General features: G+C 42.5%; 1 protein-coding gene and 1 long non-coding RNA gene across 5 annotated transcripts in view; both read left to right on the top strand.

Annotated features, from left to right (window-relative positions):
* Positions 1–18000, top strand: part of CCDC102B (coiled-coil domain containing 102B) — a 377235-nt gene that overhangs the window by 325391 nt on the left and 33844 nt on the right. The window lies entirely within an intron of this gene.
* LOC109316900 lies at positions 1022–11266 on the top strand. Its single transcript, XR_002102943.1, has 3 exons — positions 1022–1160; positions 1491–1492; positions 9925–11266. It is a non-coding gene; the product is annotated as an uncharacterized LOC109316900 (long non-coding RNA).

Raw genomic sequence — 18000 nt, 5'->3', positions numbered from 1 at the left:
GAAGCAGTGGGGGGGCAGCAGGGATCACCCCCCCCCCTTCCCCAGCAGCACCCAATGAGCACCAGGACTTTTCTTTAAAGTACCAGAAGCTAGGGCAGGCGGGACAGCTGTGGCGGGGCTGGGGGAATAGGCAGGGGCCTGGCAGGGGTCTTCCCTCACCCACTACTTATCAGCTTGGAGTCTGCCTGCAGCTCCCTGCTGTAGCCACTGGGGGCTGCCTGCACCATTAAAGCTCTCCAAATCTTTTCTGAAGATTCAGAGGTCTTTGAATCGATTCAGACCTTTTAATTTGTTCCCTGATTCGATTCGGATTCAGAAATTCGGCCACCAAATCGGTCCAAATCTCCTCCGAATCAAATCACCACCCAAAGCTTCACACAGTCCTAGTGATTAGTGGTTTAGAGAATTTTAGATAGAGAGACCTGATGATATTTTTAAGGCTGCTTAAAATAAACTCATTTCTGAATCCAGGTCTGATATTTTTTCAAATATCTAAGTTTGTTCAGATCTGAATATTCAGGTCCTTTTCAGGGTGCAGACTTGTCTGCAGTAAGAAATTTCTTTGACATACACTAGTAAAAGCTACTTATAAAGTTGTCTAAATATGATTATTACTGTTGTATTAAAAAAAGAACTGGAAGTAGTTCAGTTGTGTTAACTCCATGTGTTAGTGTAATAGGGAGCCTATGGCTCCTGTTACTCTAAGGGAGAAAATGGCAGTATACCATGATCAGGCAGCCTTATAAAGGTGACCTGCAAGGGAATAAACAGCCAAAGTGCCTATCACTGTACTAGTTACACAACAATAGTACAACAGGACAGAGTCTATTGAAGCAATTGCGCCACTGCAATAGGAGTCAGGGTTACAACAGCAAGTTGCCCATTAGAATTGAAGAGAGACAGCTGGGTCAGGGTTAGCAAGCCACCTGACCAGAAGTGGGCAGGGCATGAGCAACATATAAGCTAGGGCCTGAGCCAGGGCAGTCGTTCTGGCCCTGAAAGTTTCAGAGAAAGAAGCTCCAGAGCAGGGAGGCTAAAGGGGACCGCCTGGCTTACAGGAGAGGCCCAGAGTCCTGCAAACTAAATATATACAGCCTATGGGGAAGTAGGGCCCAATATGGAGGAGAGCATGGCGGTTCAGCCAGGGAGCAGATGCTTATGTTCGGAACCAATGTGGGACGCCCCACCAGTCTGAGTTCACCAGCTGCACCTGGAGGACAAACTCTGCGGCCAGGGGCCCAGAGCAAGAAGCAAAGGGTTTTAGCCCCAAGAAATTCAATTAAGAGACCTTGAACCCAGAAGCCTGGCCTTGCATGGTGGGTCTAGGCAGCAAGGGGCCAGCTAGAGGAAAGGGGCAGAAGGTGGGAAGGCCCAAGGTCCTGAAAGGGGTGTGAAAGCCTGAAATGGCCAGATGTTGGCTTGAGGCCAAAGTGCCCCACCAAAGTGTGAGTTAGTACAGCCTGCGAGGCATGGAGCTAGACTGTTCTCAGTGGTGGCAGATGACAGAAAAAGGAGCAATGGTTTCAAGTTGCAGCAAGGGAAGTTTAGGTTAGATATTAGGAAGAATATTCTCACTAAGAGGGAAGTAAAAGACTGGAATAGATTACCCAGAGAGGTGATGGAAGCTCCATCCTTGTGGGTTTTCAAAACCCTGCAAGACAAAGCTTTGGCTAAGATGATATAGTTGGAGAAATAGTCCTGCTTTGAGCAGGGGTTTGGACTAGATGACCCACTGAGGTCCCTTGTGACCCTAACTTCTTCTGATTCTGTGTAAGGGAAGGGGTGGGGTTGGAGGCTGTGATTATCCCATAAGGCAAAAGGTGTCCTGAGGGACACATGGCCTGGGAGGACTAACTAAATGTGAGGATTGGAGTAAGTTCAACAGGGTCTGAGGGGATCTGATGGCAGGAAGCCAGCATGATGCTTGCTTCAGGGCCCTCAGGCAGCTTATCTTCCAAACTTTACTAAGAACATCAAGGTGTGGCAGGAGAGAGTGAAGGGAGGGTACCTAGAGCCAAGCAGGATAGGAGCCAAGTGACTACCAGGGGGTGCCATGGCTGCCTCAGGAATACCAGTCCTGTTACACTTAAATTCCATAAACAAGGACCTGCCATAAAGTCACATGTCAATCTCAAGTAAAATCTCCTAAAACACCTTAAAGTTAAAGGGGAGAAAAGGAGGACAGAAGGGAGGAAGTGATGACGTCTCAGAAAGAATTAAGAAACCTGGGTTCTGGTTGGGTTTAGGGAGGGAAGAAGCTTGAGTTTCTCTGTTAATCCCACCTGTGACAGAAGAAGATTAAATCTCTCAGTTAACCTGGTTCCAATTCATTTACTCCTTCATAGGTTAAAAATGACCCTTTGGATTCTACCTGATGCACTATAAGTTTGCCAAAGATCACAAAACCTTAATCTAACTACAGCAATGCTCCCCAAACTTCTGATACCTGGGACAAACTTTTTTTTCCTCAATTACAATTGACAGCAAACTTCACTCACTTATTCGTGTGGGCCCAATTCAGTTTCAGGGGGCTGACCTAGCCAGGGTCTGATCTTCCACACAGGAGCCAGCCCAGCTGGAGCCCCACCCAGCTGCACAGGGCCAGCCTGACTGGGACCCAGTCCAGCCATGTGGGACTGCTGCAGCTGCTACCAGATCCAGCCACACAAGATCCATGCCTCAGCCCTCTACGCAGCACTGGCATCGATAGAGCCCCATTAGTGCTACAAAGTGCCTGTAAAAATAAGGATGGGCAATTATACACTTCTGAATACACTTTGTAGTTGATATGAAAAAATGGATTGGAATCAGTTCAAAAAAGTTTTCTTCAATTTCTTCAGAATATGTGATCTAAAATTGATTATATCATCTGTTTTTAATATTAGGAAATATTATTCTCTGTTTAGATAGCCAAGAGTAAAAACTTAAATTTTATGATCAGAAAAACAAAAGGAATCCTTATTAGTAGGCTCTGTTTAATTTTTTTGTTTATATGAGAAGATAGGTACTGAGCTATTATATGGAAAATATGCCAGGAAAAAGAAGTTGATTGAACACTATCTTCTCCTATAAATGGTTTAATGTTTATGAAACTCAAATAATTTATAGTTAGTGACATTTTTTTCTGGCTACTGAACAACGATTGTCACTTTATTTCATTTATCTTCAAAGGACAGCATCTGCTAAAGTTGTGTATTTGCTTTCTTGAAGCTATGTAAACTAAAAATCTTAGAAAAAATAGTATTTTTTCATTTCAGATAATTTAAATTAAAATGTAAAATAATGCCGGCAGCTGTATTCCAGTAATGATATGCAGCCATTCCATTAAAGATCTTCACCTTTGCTTTTCTGAATGTGGTCTAGGCATGAGTTTAAGGGTTATTAAAGAATCTGGTAAGAAACTTGACCCCCATTGGTGTGACAGAACTACTTACTTTTAAAATGGGAAGGTAAAGTAGGATTCATATTTCTTATCTGGAATATTTTCCATAGTACACTTGACTGTTTCTAATTAGCCTAGTTTGTCTGGCTGGAATGAGGCATTCATTGGCACAGAACCTCCAGCATTGCTGCTCTGAAATTGGCATTGATGTTGCCCATTGGCTTTGATAATTAAATTGTACACCTGTTCAAAAATAAGCACCAGATTGTTAATGATTCTTGGCTATCACACTGTCAGTAATTTTCCAACACTATTTCTCTTCAAATTATCAATACATTTTTGTGTTCATCTAATTGTGACACAAACTGTTTCAAGTCTTGCAGTGCAATATATTGGTAAGCATCTGTATTCTTAACCAATAATACTTTAGTTAAAGAGGGGAAGCTGTGGGAAAAGATTAGCATTTTTAATATGGGTTTCTTTAAATAATGAGCTCCTAATCATTTTTGAAAAACGCATATTTGCACGATTTTGTTATGACTATATCATATACAATCTGATGGATCCATAACAAAAAAATTGCTGTATGCACAAGTAATTCAGTAATCTGATGTCTGTCATGTCAACAGTGTCTTAGAATAAGACATTGCCTTAATTACATTAACAGTTTCATAGCACTGAATAAAAGAGATCGAAGAATGAACAGTTGAGTTTGTATAGAAAAAAAAGCTACCAAATATGAGATAATTACTTGTTAGCCTTTTTCCATAATAGTATATGCAATAACACTATTAACATAGTAAATCCATATGAACAAGCTTTTTTGCAGTCTATATTACCAAATGTGCCATAACAAGAGTTATCAACCTTCTGTTTCGCACCAGCCATGCTTTCAGACCTGTTCCCATTGTGCTAGTTTACAAGTTGATTAGGGACACAAATATTACATGCAACAGTGACTTTATTTCTTTTGCTGCATCATATTTTGGGTGAGGTATTTTAAATCTGAGCAAGAAGGGCTCATCAGAAGGGCAATATGGCTGCCTGCAAGGTTGGAATTATCCAACAGATAATACAACTTCCAATTCAAGCTTCTTCACTCATTTAAAGAACTAGGGTAAGGCCAAAACTAAGCTGATTTCCTTAATAGGGTATTATGCAAGATGCTGAGATTTAAAAAATAACATACATTAACTTTGTTTCATAATTCCTTTCACACAAGGAAACTTTTATTTGAAATAACTGGTGCTGCAGTCTCAGTTTTAACAACTTAGACCACTATTGTAATGTGCATCCCAAATACGGAAACAAATCTGTCATGGGAATAAAAAGCTCTCAATCTCTCTATTGTATCTAAATTCCAAAGAGTAAAGATTTTGGTGGAACTCTTGTGTGTTGCATTTCAATTGATATTTAATTCACATTCCCTACCACCAACAACTTGGAAGACCAATATTTGAGAGTGAAAGAGGTGTGTTCCAGTCTTTTCTTAGGGTTGGGTTGAGATTTCATGAAGAGATAGTCTTTTTCTATGGTTGATCACTATAGGCTTTGCATATCTTGTTTCATGTATGTTTTCAGTTGGAAATTTGTACCTGGCTGTAAGACTGTAACCCTAGCCATGGTGCCACCTGTGGCCACATCTGGATTCTGGGACCTGGGGCATCAAATAGCCTTGGTCAACCTCCAAGCCCCTAAGGCTGTGGCCACCTCTCCATGGAATGCTTTCTTCTGGTTTCCCCACACACTAGAGTACATACAGTCTAACTATTTACACAGTTTATTATTTACAAAACAGTCAACATATGAATGAGGTTAATAGCAGAACAGGATACCAATAATCTAATTTTCAAAGGCAGGCATCAATGAACTAAAACACTCTGTACAAATTGAATCAAAGACACCCTCGGTACAACTCCCCATCTTAGACCTTGGGACTCCAGTGAATTTCAGCAGGAGCACACAGGGTTAACAAGACATCAGCTCTCCTTCACACTGGCAACACAAGACTCATGGCTGGTGCTGCTGCTTCAGAAAGACCTGCTCTCTGCTAGAGCCTCATGAGGAAGAGCAGCTCTCCTCTGCTCCAGCTGTCTGTGGTATCTGCAAAGAAACACACTGTCCCCTCTCCCCAAAACACCACTCTCCAATTCCCAGACATGGCCCCTTGTGCTGATAACTGAAACAACCGTGGGTTGATCATCCATCCAGCCCCAGGCTGGTTCTCAGTTAACTCTCTCCAGAGCCTTCCCAAATCAACACCCTGCCCTCCTAGGCAAATCTACCTTGCCACCCTTTTTCCTCCACGTGGATCCCTCTACCTCACAGAGGGGGAAAGGATACCAGGTTGTCTTCTTCCCGTCACCAAGGGCAGGCTCACTTCACAGGCAGGCTGCAGGGTGGCTCCTCCCCAAGCTCTGTGGTCTCGGGTCCCTTCGCTTCTCTGAGCCTGGCTGAGTCCCCGAGGCTGAGTTCTCTCCCCTCTCCTGCTTCAGGGGACCATCAAACACATGCATGTGCTCTCACAAGTGACACATTTCTGCGACTTTCTGCAAACTTTCCCTCTGCCTGTGCAGGGATCCGGAGCCCTGCTGCAAATCCAGCAGCAGCTGTTATGCTTATATGGGTCATGCTTCCTTTTGTCAGTAGTAAAGCATGTATTTGTCTTTGCCAATTCTTAAATTTGGAGGAATTACTGCTTTGGGCTCTTTAAACAAAATGCTTTACGTGCAGAGGTCTTTCCTCTCCTGTTGCTAGGAGGTAACCTTTAGTGGCACTTGTCACATGGCCAGCCTGAAAGCCTGTTTTCCTGTCAGTAGCACTCCATCGAGTTTAGTACTTTATTGTAATGCCTGGAGCCTGCCATCAGTGACCAAGGTATCATGGCAGGCTAATACACTGTCCCTTCCCTGTTGCACAGAAACATCTGTGTCCTGGGAGTTCTGTCCTGCTTGGTGTTTTTGCCACCAACAGCAACACTGTGTCCTCGTGCTATAGTGTTTGAACCCTCAGTAAGAAGAATTAGCAAAACCAGTATATGGTTTCATGTCTATCTGTTGGGTGCCCAAAGCTGTATTGGTGGAACTGGTCCATTCTAAAGTGCACAGCCAGTAGCTCCTTTTCCGTCTGATCATACTGCCTAGCTGTTTTGTCCGAAATCAACTAGAAAAATGCTATGGGCTTTGCATCAGGGTTACTCCTGGACTTCCTTTCGAGCCAACACATTGTAGCTCTATCCTCACCACGGGGCTAAGCAATTTATGCCTGGTGCTTTGCTTTTGCTTTTTGTACCTAGGATGAAAGAGTATTCTAGTGTTTCTGACTGTTTTCATGTTGCATCCTTTTGTGTTAAATTGTGGCAAGGGATTATGGCCTTCTGGAAAAACAATTGGCAGTCCCTGCAAATCACTTGACTCGGTTCACATCTTTGTGCCTGGGCAGCTAAATCCCAGCAGTACCTGCCATAAATATGGATTTTGCATCTCTTTCAGTATACCAGGACCTATCATTAACTTCACAAACAGTAGGCAGTTTTGCCTTAAAAGATTGAGTAATGTTGTCTTTAATCACTAGTAATGGGTAGTGATTTCTTTTCAATTCTGTGTTTAATGGTCTGGGAGTAATGGAGATTCTCAGTTTACCTGAAGCTTTTCTCACCACTGCATGCTTGCTGACTCACTCTGTGGCATTTTCAGAGGGTGAAACAATGACTCTTCTCTTCCGGCTCCTTCTTCACAGTGGCTTCACCAACGCTAATAGAATTCCGCCTTTAATGGATTCATGGACACAGGAATCTGTTTCCACCTTTAGCTGCCCACTGAGCTTTCAATTGCTTTAAAATACATCCTTATGTTCTGTTAGAATGCTAGAAAAGCATCTATAATGGTTGTTCGCTTTTCATCCTGTATGAAGAGGATTTTCTGCTATTGTACTGTAGCCAAATCCATGACATACACGGTCCTTCTGTCCAACTGCAAAGGATACTCCTGTGTGTTAACTACTACAAATTTCAAGAGATATTGCATCTTGTTTTGTGGGTTTCTCATTAACAACTCTCATTTACTTACCAGCTTCAGAAGGATTTTATTGAACATAACCAGTATCTGGTCTCATTTCTCCAGTCTAACATTGCTGTTTATCAGTGTGGCAGAGTTTAATTTGCAGCTGGCTCCATAATCCAGCTAGGATCAAATTGGTCATTGATCTAATAACATTGTTATAGATACAGGAATTAAATGGCTGGCAGCTTTCTTCTGTACTGTGTGTACACCGAAAATTACCGGATCTCTGAAGGTCATGCTCCAGGTATCTTCTTCATCAGCAGAAGTATCTCAGTTGCTGTATGTACTGCTGCTACTTTCACACTGAGGTAGCTGCAACTTTGGAACATAAATCAGTACTGTTTTTCATGCCCTGGATTCCTAACCTTAGCATTTTTTTCTTCTGTTCCCAAGGTTTTGCACAATATATGCATGAAATCATAATGCATGCATTATTTCTTAGTTTATATCTCTCGTTTGCTTTAACTAAAGTTGGCACCAGTCTGCTTAGTAGCTTCAATTGCTTGATCCTTTTCCTTTTTCTGGATAGTTCAGCTGTCCTTGCTACTTACAGACATTTTTCTAGGCTTAGATTGCTCTGCTGGAAGCATGCATCACACAACTCTGTTCATAACTGGGAAACTTTTAATGACTCCAAAGTTACCTGAATGTGCTACAGTACTCAACTCAACAATATAAATATTCCTTCCTACTGCTGCTGGTTCTTAGATTTCACAGTTAAAACCTGCCATCTCTAGTTTCTCTTGACAGTCTCATTCTGTTAGGGGTCAGAATGCCTATCAAATATCTTTATGAGCCAATCCTTCATTTGGGGCATTTATCCCCAGCAACACCAGCTCCCTGCACAAAAGAACATTATCTTCTCTTTTTCATCTTCCCCAGTCAGTTCTTAAGACAGGTTCAGTTTTTGTTTCCACTTTCTTCATCCTGGGCAAGATTTGCCCTGCTACTCCAACCTATAAAGCATGGGTGACTGGTACCTCCCAAGTCTCGGGGAGCAGCAGATCACTGGCTGCGGGGAGGGGTCCCCCAGTGACTGATTGCCAACCAGGGATGTCCCCCAGCGGCCAATCACGGAGCCAGTGGTGAAACCAAAAGTGCCTTTTTGGTGTCATGGATGACACATCCAGGGAGCCAATCTCAGGGAATGCGTGTGCTATGGGTTGCCAGTGCTATAAAGCCATCTTTCCCTGTTGTTCATCACTCTTTCCAGGTATAGCCTTGTTTTGTTTTTCTGGGGGTATATACAGACATTTGGGGAAGTTAGGGGGAGGTTAGATGTGCTTAAAAATGGCTACCTGATCTTAGTTCTCTCACATGAAGATCTTAGTTCTCTCCTTACACTTAGATTCCTAGTTAGGTCGATTTAAATGCAAGCTCTACAGAAGTTCCAGGAAAGTTAGAGCAGTCAGAAAATGGCCAACCTGATCTAATTTAACTGTCTCTCAGAGATGCACTAAGTTAGATTGGGTATGGGTAGACTGATCTAACTGAACTTCAGTATATGTTCCCAGAACAGTGGGAAAGCCCATCCACTGGCTCCAGCTCTAGGCTTCACTTACCCTATTTCTAGCCCCTCTAGCCCTTCCCCAATGCCTAGACAGACAGTCTCCCCATAGACCAGCCAGTCACCCTCTCACAAGCCTGCCAGCGTCCTTGATCCCACAAGCTGCTCCCACTGCTGGTTTTACCAGCATTTGCCAGTGTCAGGAGCAAATGCAAATAAGTCAGGATGGAGGGAGGGATGGGCAGGATCAGGAGGGTTTGGTTTGCTGTGGGGATTGTTTGTCTAGGGATAGAAGAGGTAGGGGGCTAAAAATAGATCCTGACCATAGGGGAAGACAGCTTCCCCAATCCTGTAACACCCCGTCCCACACTCACACAGCCACCAGCCCCCACAACCTCTCCCCCGGAAGCCTCCAGTTCCCCCAATTCTCCTACCCCTTTCCCCACCCAAACTTACTTCAGTCAAGCTCTGGGACCAATGAATGTCGGTAAAACTGGCTCCAGGAGCAGTATGTGGGATTGGGGACTGTTCCATGTCATTGAGGAGTCTGGGGGGTTTGATGGGATGAAAGAGCCTTTCCAGTCCTGCCAACCCCTCCTGATCCTCCCCTGCCCCGCTGCTAGCCTCCCTAATTCTGACCCTCCTCACAGGCCCTCTAGACCCTTTAATCCCCCCACATCTCCCCTACTAGCTCCTGTATTCCGCTTGCCATTCCCCCTACCCTAAGCCACCTTCACTCAAGCTCTTTGCACCTATCTAATTACTACATTAGATGGAGGGCCATTTTTAACCCCATCTAAACCCCCAAACTTCAGGCTGTAATATCTGTACACAGCCCTAGTCTCTTCTTTCCATGGGACTGACTAAACTCATAAGTGCAACCATGTTTTCTGTGCCACAGTCTAGACAATAACATGAGAAAGCTGTGTTATAATTAGGGACCTACCAAAATTGCAATTTTGTGATTTTCACAGAAACCTGCAGGGAACTTGCATGCAGACAGAGGGTGACTCTTCTGTACCTCCTGCACTGTAACTTTGAGTCTGAGGTACACATGAAGAGGAAGGCTTTTGCAGAGATTGAAGATCAGAGAAAAAAGCAAGCCACTTTGTCCTCTCAGCACCGTCCATGTCACCTGCAATGCCTACATTCTGATTCCAAATAAGTGACATCCAGTGCATGTAGTTCCCCAAGGTGGAAAGCCTGGTGTCTTGCTTCAAGAAAGCCTTCAAGCACTGTCCAGGCCATAAGGTCTGGTATAGGGAGTCAGTTGCAGGTCAAAGCCTGGATTCATGTGACACTGTGTTGCTGCTACCAGAGCCTGTACTCACATGGTGGAATTCCTGGCACATTGTGGTCCACTATCATGCCAAGCATATGCAGCACTACCAGCACTTTGGAAGTGAGGAGCTTGAAATCCCACTCAGCACACAGCAAATACTCAAGCTTTGTGATCTCCTAGAAAGAGGCAACATTCAAAATCAAGTCATGTTTGTGGCTAACAATGCCACCTGGTTCATTCAGCTTCTGACCTCGTTTGAAGACCGGCAGGCTGTTATCTACCACACACACAACAAGGTGATGGACTTGTTAAGCTCGGTCAAAGACAGGGCATGGCAAGAACTGGCAAGCTTCCCCTATGAAAACCAGTGCAGAAGGGAACCAGGCTATAACTACAAAGTTGAACCATTACTACAGGTATGACCCGTTACTGCCACCATAGCTCAAACAGCCAGCTGCCTCCATAGTGCTGTTCACATATTGAACCCCAACCAGGTGTCTCTCCTGAGTTGTGACCCTCAGCTACTGAAAGCAATTCCAGGATGGGGGAAACAGCATGACAATGAATGTGCTGCCTACATGAATTTCATCAAAGTGCCAGATTCCTGTATCCGTGTCTGTGTTCTGGGACTCTGTCTCTGACCGGTTTCCACATCTTTACACCATAAGCAAAATGCTGCCTCACCATTCCAGTGAACTTAGTGAACACTGAGCATGCCATCTCTGTGTATGGACAAGTGCCACAGAGGCAGAGAATGTCTCTAGTCACTGTGGCTGGTTGCACCATGCTTCAGTTTAATACGTTGCCTGATATGCCCTTCTTAAGGTTAGCAGCATTCAGTTTCAGTAAATTCCTTTTAATAATGTCTGTTAACAAAGTGTATATAGTTGCTGTTAGTTATAATTCATGTTGTGCATAGTACAGCTTTATTTTCATAGGATATTTTGGTTTAGAGTTGATTTAGTGCTTAGATGGTATGATTTAATAAAGTGTATGTAAGTTGATGTTTTTTAATAAAGTGTATATAGTTGGTAGTACTTGCAATTCATGGTGTCCATTTTAATAGGATATTTCATTTTACAGATTAAATAGGTGCTTAGACTGCTTTAATAATAACATAGCAATGAATGGCTTTCGTGGCCTTGATCAAGGGATTAAGCCCGGGGAAACCATTAATTGCTGCATTCTTATTGAGCAGTCTAGGACATAACCATGTCTTTCCCAGTCTTGATCAGGGGATCAAGCCCAGGGAAGCCATTAACCACATCCTAGACTGCTTGCTGACGTGGTAATCCCCTAATCAAGGATGGGGAAGGCATTATTTGTTGCAGTAGCAAGCAGTTTAGGACCGAGATAATGGTTTCCCCAGGATACAGCTAATGACCTGAGAAGGTCATTAGCCGCATCCTAGGCCTTTTAATAGTGCAGCAGTTAATGGCTTCCTCAGACTTAATCCCCTGATCAAACCTTGGGGAAACCATTGCCGCATCAATAAGCAAGCCCTGGTTTGGGGCAATCTGTCAGTCTTCAAGGATGGGGCAGGACTTCCAGCACCCCTTGGCCCATAAGAGACATGGGGGTTTCCACTGCACTCTGCTACAAAAATGGTGCCTTGCCAGGACTGTGAAATCAGAGGGTAGCTGCTCTTAATTAGGTAGGTTTCTAGTTATAATTAGATTGGTTCTTATAAAGAACAATGTCCTGAGCTGCTGAAACTGCTACTAGTATTCTATCTTGGGGCACTTACACACATGACAGGGGTTTAGTCCTCAGGGTTTTATTGTATGACCCCTAAATTGAAACAGTGGCTTTTTAATTGAAACTGATTGTTTCAATTTTTCCATCACGTTACAACACGGGGCCTAATCCTTTTTTTTTTTTTTCTTTTTTTTTCTTTTTTCTTTTTGAGGCGAAGCCTACCCCTGGCTGTGGGGGTTAGCTGCCAGCAATTTGAGTAGCCCTTGAACTGTAGGGGGCCCAGTTCTTCCCTCCATGGCAGTGGCACCCCTGCAGGGCCACCCAGGCAGGCTGCTAGTGGGCTAGGGGCTGCCCCAGCTCGGAGGCAGTACCTGGCCCAATTCAACTGTTCCCTGAGCCCATCTGAGGAACAGTGCCCCTTGGACTTATCCTGCTGGGATCCTATGACCCCAGCTGACTTCTTGCCCTCTGGGTGGGGGACTAGACTTGATGATCTTCTGAGGTCCCTTCCAGCCCTAATGTCTATGAAATCTATGACTTTCAGTGGATGGGTTCTGGGAACAATTGGATTGGGCCAGAGTCTTCCTCTGAGCTAGGGCATCACCCAGCCCACTCGCAGCCCATGCAGGTGGCCCTGCGAGGATGCTGCTACCACAGAGGGAAGGATCTGGACCCCCCACAGTTCAGGTTACTCAGCTCGCTGGCAGCTCCCAGCTGTGGGAGAGATGGGCAAGCTCTGCTGGTAAAAAAAAAAATTAAAAAAAAAAGGATCAGGCCCCCCACTGCTTCTGCCTTCAGCAGGCACCTGCTGAAGGCAGAAGTGGTAAAGGGGCCCAATTCTTTTTTTCCGTGGTGCTTGCCTGCCTCTCACAGGTGGAGGGTGAGCTAACAGCTGCATCGTTGCAATTTACAATGTTGCAAACTGAACTACATCCTGATGCAGTTTAGTTTGCAACAATGCAAATTAATCTAAACTCCCAAAACTAGCTCACGTGTAATGTGTGATGGCATTAAGCCACCCAAATAACCTTTTCGTCATGTGTACATCACGATGACCATCATGTGTACAAGTGCCCTTGGTGAGTTCAGACTGACATTTTGATGCCAAACTCTTCCCTTTTGTAATCCTTCAAGTTCCAAGCAAGTTACTATGTAAAACCATGAGAGAATTCCCTCAGCTGCTCCCAGGTCCTCTGACCAGACAACACAACCAAAGAACCATACCCTAGTTATCCCCCAAAATATCTGAAGAAAAATGGAGCGATAAAATGGGAGAGAAGTGAGGCAGATGAATTTTTATTAAATAAATAGTCTTGGATCCTTCATCTATTCTAATTTTCTTGCCACTAGTATAAATAGGGTGGGACAGTGAGCCCAACTACCCTGGGTTATGACTTGGTGATGGGGGTATGGGAAAATATCAGCTGCCACCACAGGTACATGATCACACTGTCCTGCCACTTGGCTGCTTTGTTATGCCTCTTCTCTTTGTTCTTCTAACCTTGATGGCATCCATATCTGGAGAACATCTGGTCAAATTAATATAAGATGTGAGACTAACCAATAAATATAACTTTTTATTGAACTGTTCAACAAAGTAAAATAAAATTAAAACCTAACTGCACAAGTTGGTTGGGATTGGAAAAGCTAGGGAGAAGGGGAATGAGTGAGCAGTGACATGGGAAGAGTAGGGGAATTGTTGGAAATACCAGCCAAAAATTACAGATGAATGATTGATTTTGTGTTTTGTCCCAGGGTCTGTCAATCCTGGCTGCAGCCTTTCTTTGTTTGTTTTTGTTTTCTCTAAAATGAAATGTCAAAACAGTAATTCAATGTAATTATTCAAATGACTGAACATTCTTGGGTGCATTATAATGTAGTTTAAACCAATGTTTCTCAAGCAGCGGTGTGTGAAACTGGCAGCATTTTTAGTGAGGCACAATACAAAATCCAACAAGTGATTTAAGCAACAGTAAAATTTATACACAGGCACAAAGTTCATTATATCCCAAAGCTCTGTGGTTTCTCTGCCTTATGTCATGGCAGTTGTTATTTCTAACACAGTAACTCCAATGCGGCTGAATTATAGAAGTAGTTTGGAAATGCTGAAGTATCTGAAGGTATGAATTAGAATTGGAAAAGAGTTGGAAAATAAGATGGATTAAATGAGACTTCTGGTGGGTGTCCATGCAATAAATGGAACAGAAATGGTAATAAAAAGAACTTGGAGAAACCTTCTGATGGTGATGATTCATATAAAGAAAATAAGAATAATTGAAATAGTTCATTAAAAATGCAAATGAACTCCTATGCTATTAATATATATAATCTTCATTCAATTGCTTACATTTTTAATAATATTTTTGCTGTAAACAACAGATGCTCAAATTCCATTTTGCAAGCTCAAAAGACAGGTAGGAATATTTTGAGCTAGTGGCACAGTTGAAACTAAAGGATGAAAATGAAATCTATAGGCAACTTTACACGTACTCTGGGCTTTGAGGAGCCACTAATTAAAGTGCCCACAACATCTCATGTATTTAGTGTTCTACACTTCAAAATGGTGGTGGGGCACTTTAAAGCTCATCCGAAGCGCTTTAGTTAAAGCACCCCTGCCACCATTTTGAACTGAAGGGACACAGCATACACGTGACTTCTAGGCTTCTGGAGAGTGCTAATTAGATTTATTGTCTGTTCTGATGCATTCTAATTAGAACATGTCAGAGTCAGCGTCAGATGTATATAGAGGCCCTATGATAGCAAGATTTTAAAAAATGGGATTAGATACGTCTATGGATAAAAATGATATGCAGAGTTCTTAAATTAATGCTAACAAAAATTTTGGAAGGGATATTAAGTATCAGGGGTTAAGAAAAATTTCAAATACTAATGAACAGGATGAGATTTAATATAAATATAAAAATATAAAATCTATATATGTATAATTGTAGTTTATTTTACAGGTAACTTATACAAATTCCAGCATACACATTTATTTTAAGTTATAGAAGCATATTTGTAACACTACTAAAAAAGCTTTCTTCACTTTACTAAATTTTCATAAAAGCGACTAAGATTTAAAGCTGTAAAATATACTAAACTAAATTATAGCAAACTGATATGGATTTAAGTATAGAGGAGAAGGAAAACAGGTTGAAATGATAATGGGTTAGGTGTCTGTTGCATGTTGCTGGGATTCATTGAAGCTTTTTGGAGTACAAACATGTCACAATTTTACAGTGGTTATTTTAATCTCTTTGCCTTTCCATTCCATTTATATTAGAAATCTGAGATGACTTGAGAAAAACTTATATTTGTTTGATATTCTCAGAATATGAAATTTCTATTTGATATTTAGAATTGTAGGTTCGAAATGATGCTTAAGATTTTCTTTTAATCAGAAATGATGTCAACAACTTGCACTTGAATAAAACAATGGAAAACTTAGGAAGTGATGTAATATAGTCTGGTAATGTCTTCCACAGATATTGATCTGGAGACAACAGTACTTGTTTGCCCCTCTTTTTTAAGGAGAAGTGTTTAGTTTATGGTGTATATAAACAAAGCCTAACAAACCAAAAATATCTTCAGTCATTATGGGCTCTGGTAGACATTACATTTATAGTATGTTTAACTTGTTAAAAAGACAACATGCCACATGTTCGGCCAATTTCATGTTCAACCAGCCACAAAGATGTCCCATACTATATTAATGGCACATAAACTTGAACATGTGGAAGGCCTCTGTCCCCATGCCAACAATCAACAATTGTCATCGTCAGTAAGGGGAAAAGCTCCAGCCTGGTTTGAGACTTTGGGCTGCTGACAAACATCTCATTGTCACCTTAAGGGCTAATTGTAGGCTGTATATGCCATAATAACAAAAATGTATGTTTGCCTGTCTTGAACCATAATTCAGATTATGCTTAAATTAGGCTCATACTTAAATGTTTTGATGATTTAGACCTAAATCTATTACTTTCAACAACTACACTTGTTTTAGGTCAGTAGCTACTGTACAGTTCATAATGCTTTATGAAACTTATAAATAAATAAATATGACATTTGATTGCTACTTTAAATACCGCCTGTTCATACAAACTCCTGCTGATATCATTAGCTCTTTATGCCCATACATACTTTATGGAAAGTTCAGCATAGGTATAATAAGAAATATCTAGACAGAAGAGGAAAAGACATAAAAAGGTCACTTAATGTTAAGACACTAACTGGTGTAGAAACAGACAGACTGTTATTAGTTCTTGATACCATCCCATTTTTCCCACATAAATTGTGTTTCTCAGAAAAAATATAAAAATATGCAGTTTCTTTCTGCTTTTAAGCTGTGCGGAAAAGGTTTCAACAACTTGCCACAACAAGTATATATCTCTGGTTGTACACATCTTTCACTTTGATTTGTTTCAGTCTTCAAAACTTTCAAAAAGATTTTGGTATTCTTTATCAAAGTTCAGTCTTCCCATGGATTTTTTTTTGTGTACAAGCATTGCATATATACATGTATTGCACATTACAAAATATTTGGATTTAACTGGTTATCCAGATGCCTATTACAATACTATCCGCAATATTTTGTACATGGTAATTCAGAAAGTGTAATTGCCTTTATCAGAGCATCAGTAAGTCAGTCTGATATTTATTCTTTCAAGGGCAGTTTTGTGTCAGTATTACCATTCTCTGAAGGTGTACTGCATTCCAGTTTCATCCAGGTTCATAACTGTCAATTGAAATCAATTCTGGGAAGAAAATAAGGACTCTATTTTCCCCTGTAATCATGGGAATGATGCCAAGAGCTCCTTTAATAGCTTTAGACCTAAAATCAGTGGAAGCCATGCAGGCTGCTGTGAAACCTGCAGTCCTGAAAATAATGAACAATGCAGCTGTGCAAATAGTACACTTTGATTTTTGTGCTTAGTGAAGATAACAAGAACTTTCTGTTTAAAACAGCAAATCCCCCATGGACCTCAGCAAAAACTGTACCCATAAATGTTCAAAATAGTTCCAACAGGGTAAAATGAATAGATAGAGACATCAGGTACACAGACCTAGATATTCAGATCACTGAAGAAATTGGCTTTGTGAAAAGAAACTTACTTCTATTTGCAAGATCTCCTGCTATTACTACTACAAGTTGCCGTTGCTGTTATGTTGCTTTCAGTAAAGGACCGTTCATCCTTGCAGTAATATTTATAGTTGAAACGGATAGCAACATGTATAATTAAAGTTGCTTTCAACACTTTCCATTAGAAGAAGAGCCTCTTTTCAATTGTGCATAAGTGTGCTAAGATTTAACTTGATATTTTCTGGGACTCCTTGAGGACACTCACCATGATCATGTCCCTCTCCGTCCCCAGGGTACCACAGCCAGGGTCTGCCCGCCCTGACAGCCACTGCCACCGGTGATCACTCCGAGTGGAGCAAGTCAGGGAATAAGCTCCTTCCCTGACCCCTCCACCAGATGCCAGAGAGAGGGTGAAAATAACTGCCCTCCCTGTCCCCTCACCTAAGGGGGCCATGCTGGCCAGCCTCTGGCTGCACCCCTGCCCCTGCTGCTGGAGTGACGAGGTGGCAGGGATCTTGATCAGGGCAGCAGCCCCTCTCACCATGGCCCAGGAGTGCAAACCTCTTCCCAGTGTAGGGGCTGCAGGCAGGAGCAGGGTGGTCAGAGCTGCCACAGACTCTGGGCAGTGAGTCGCAGTGGTGCTAGGGAGGGTTTGGGGGACTATGGCAACCACTCCAAACCCAGGTGCCGCCACTCACCCCGCATAGTCTGCAGTAGCTCTGATTCCTCCGCCCCACCCTGTTACTGCCCACAGCTCAGCCCCCCCACCAGGAAGAGGCTTCCACGCCCAGAAAACTATGACAGAGGGTGCTGCCTGCATCAGTGTCCCTGCCACCTCACCAATCCAGTGGTAGGGGTAGGGGCACAGCCAGAGGCAGGCCAGCATGTCTCCCATAAGTGAGGGGGCAAGGTGGGGAGTTCATAGAATCATAGAATCATAGAAGTAGAGTCGGAAGGGACCTTGTAGATCTTCAAGTCTGACCCCCCCCC

This window comes from Crocodylus porosus, unplaced genomic scaffold, assembly GCF_001723895.1.
Source record: "Crocodylus porosus isolate Cpor-Errol unplaced genomic scaffold, CroPor_comp1, whole genome shotgun sequence".
Classification (NCBI taxonomy): domain Eukaryota; kingdom Metazoa; phylum Chordata; order Crocodylia; family Crocodylidae; genus Crocodylus; species Crocodylus porosus.
This window is presented reverse-complemented; position numbering and strand designations above follow the sequence as displayed.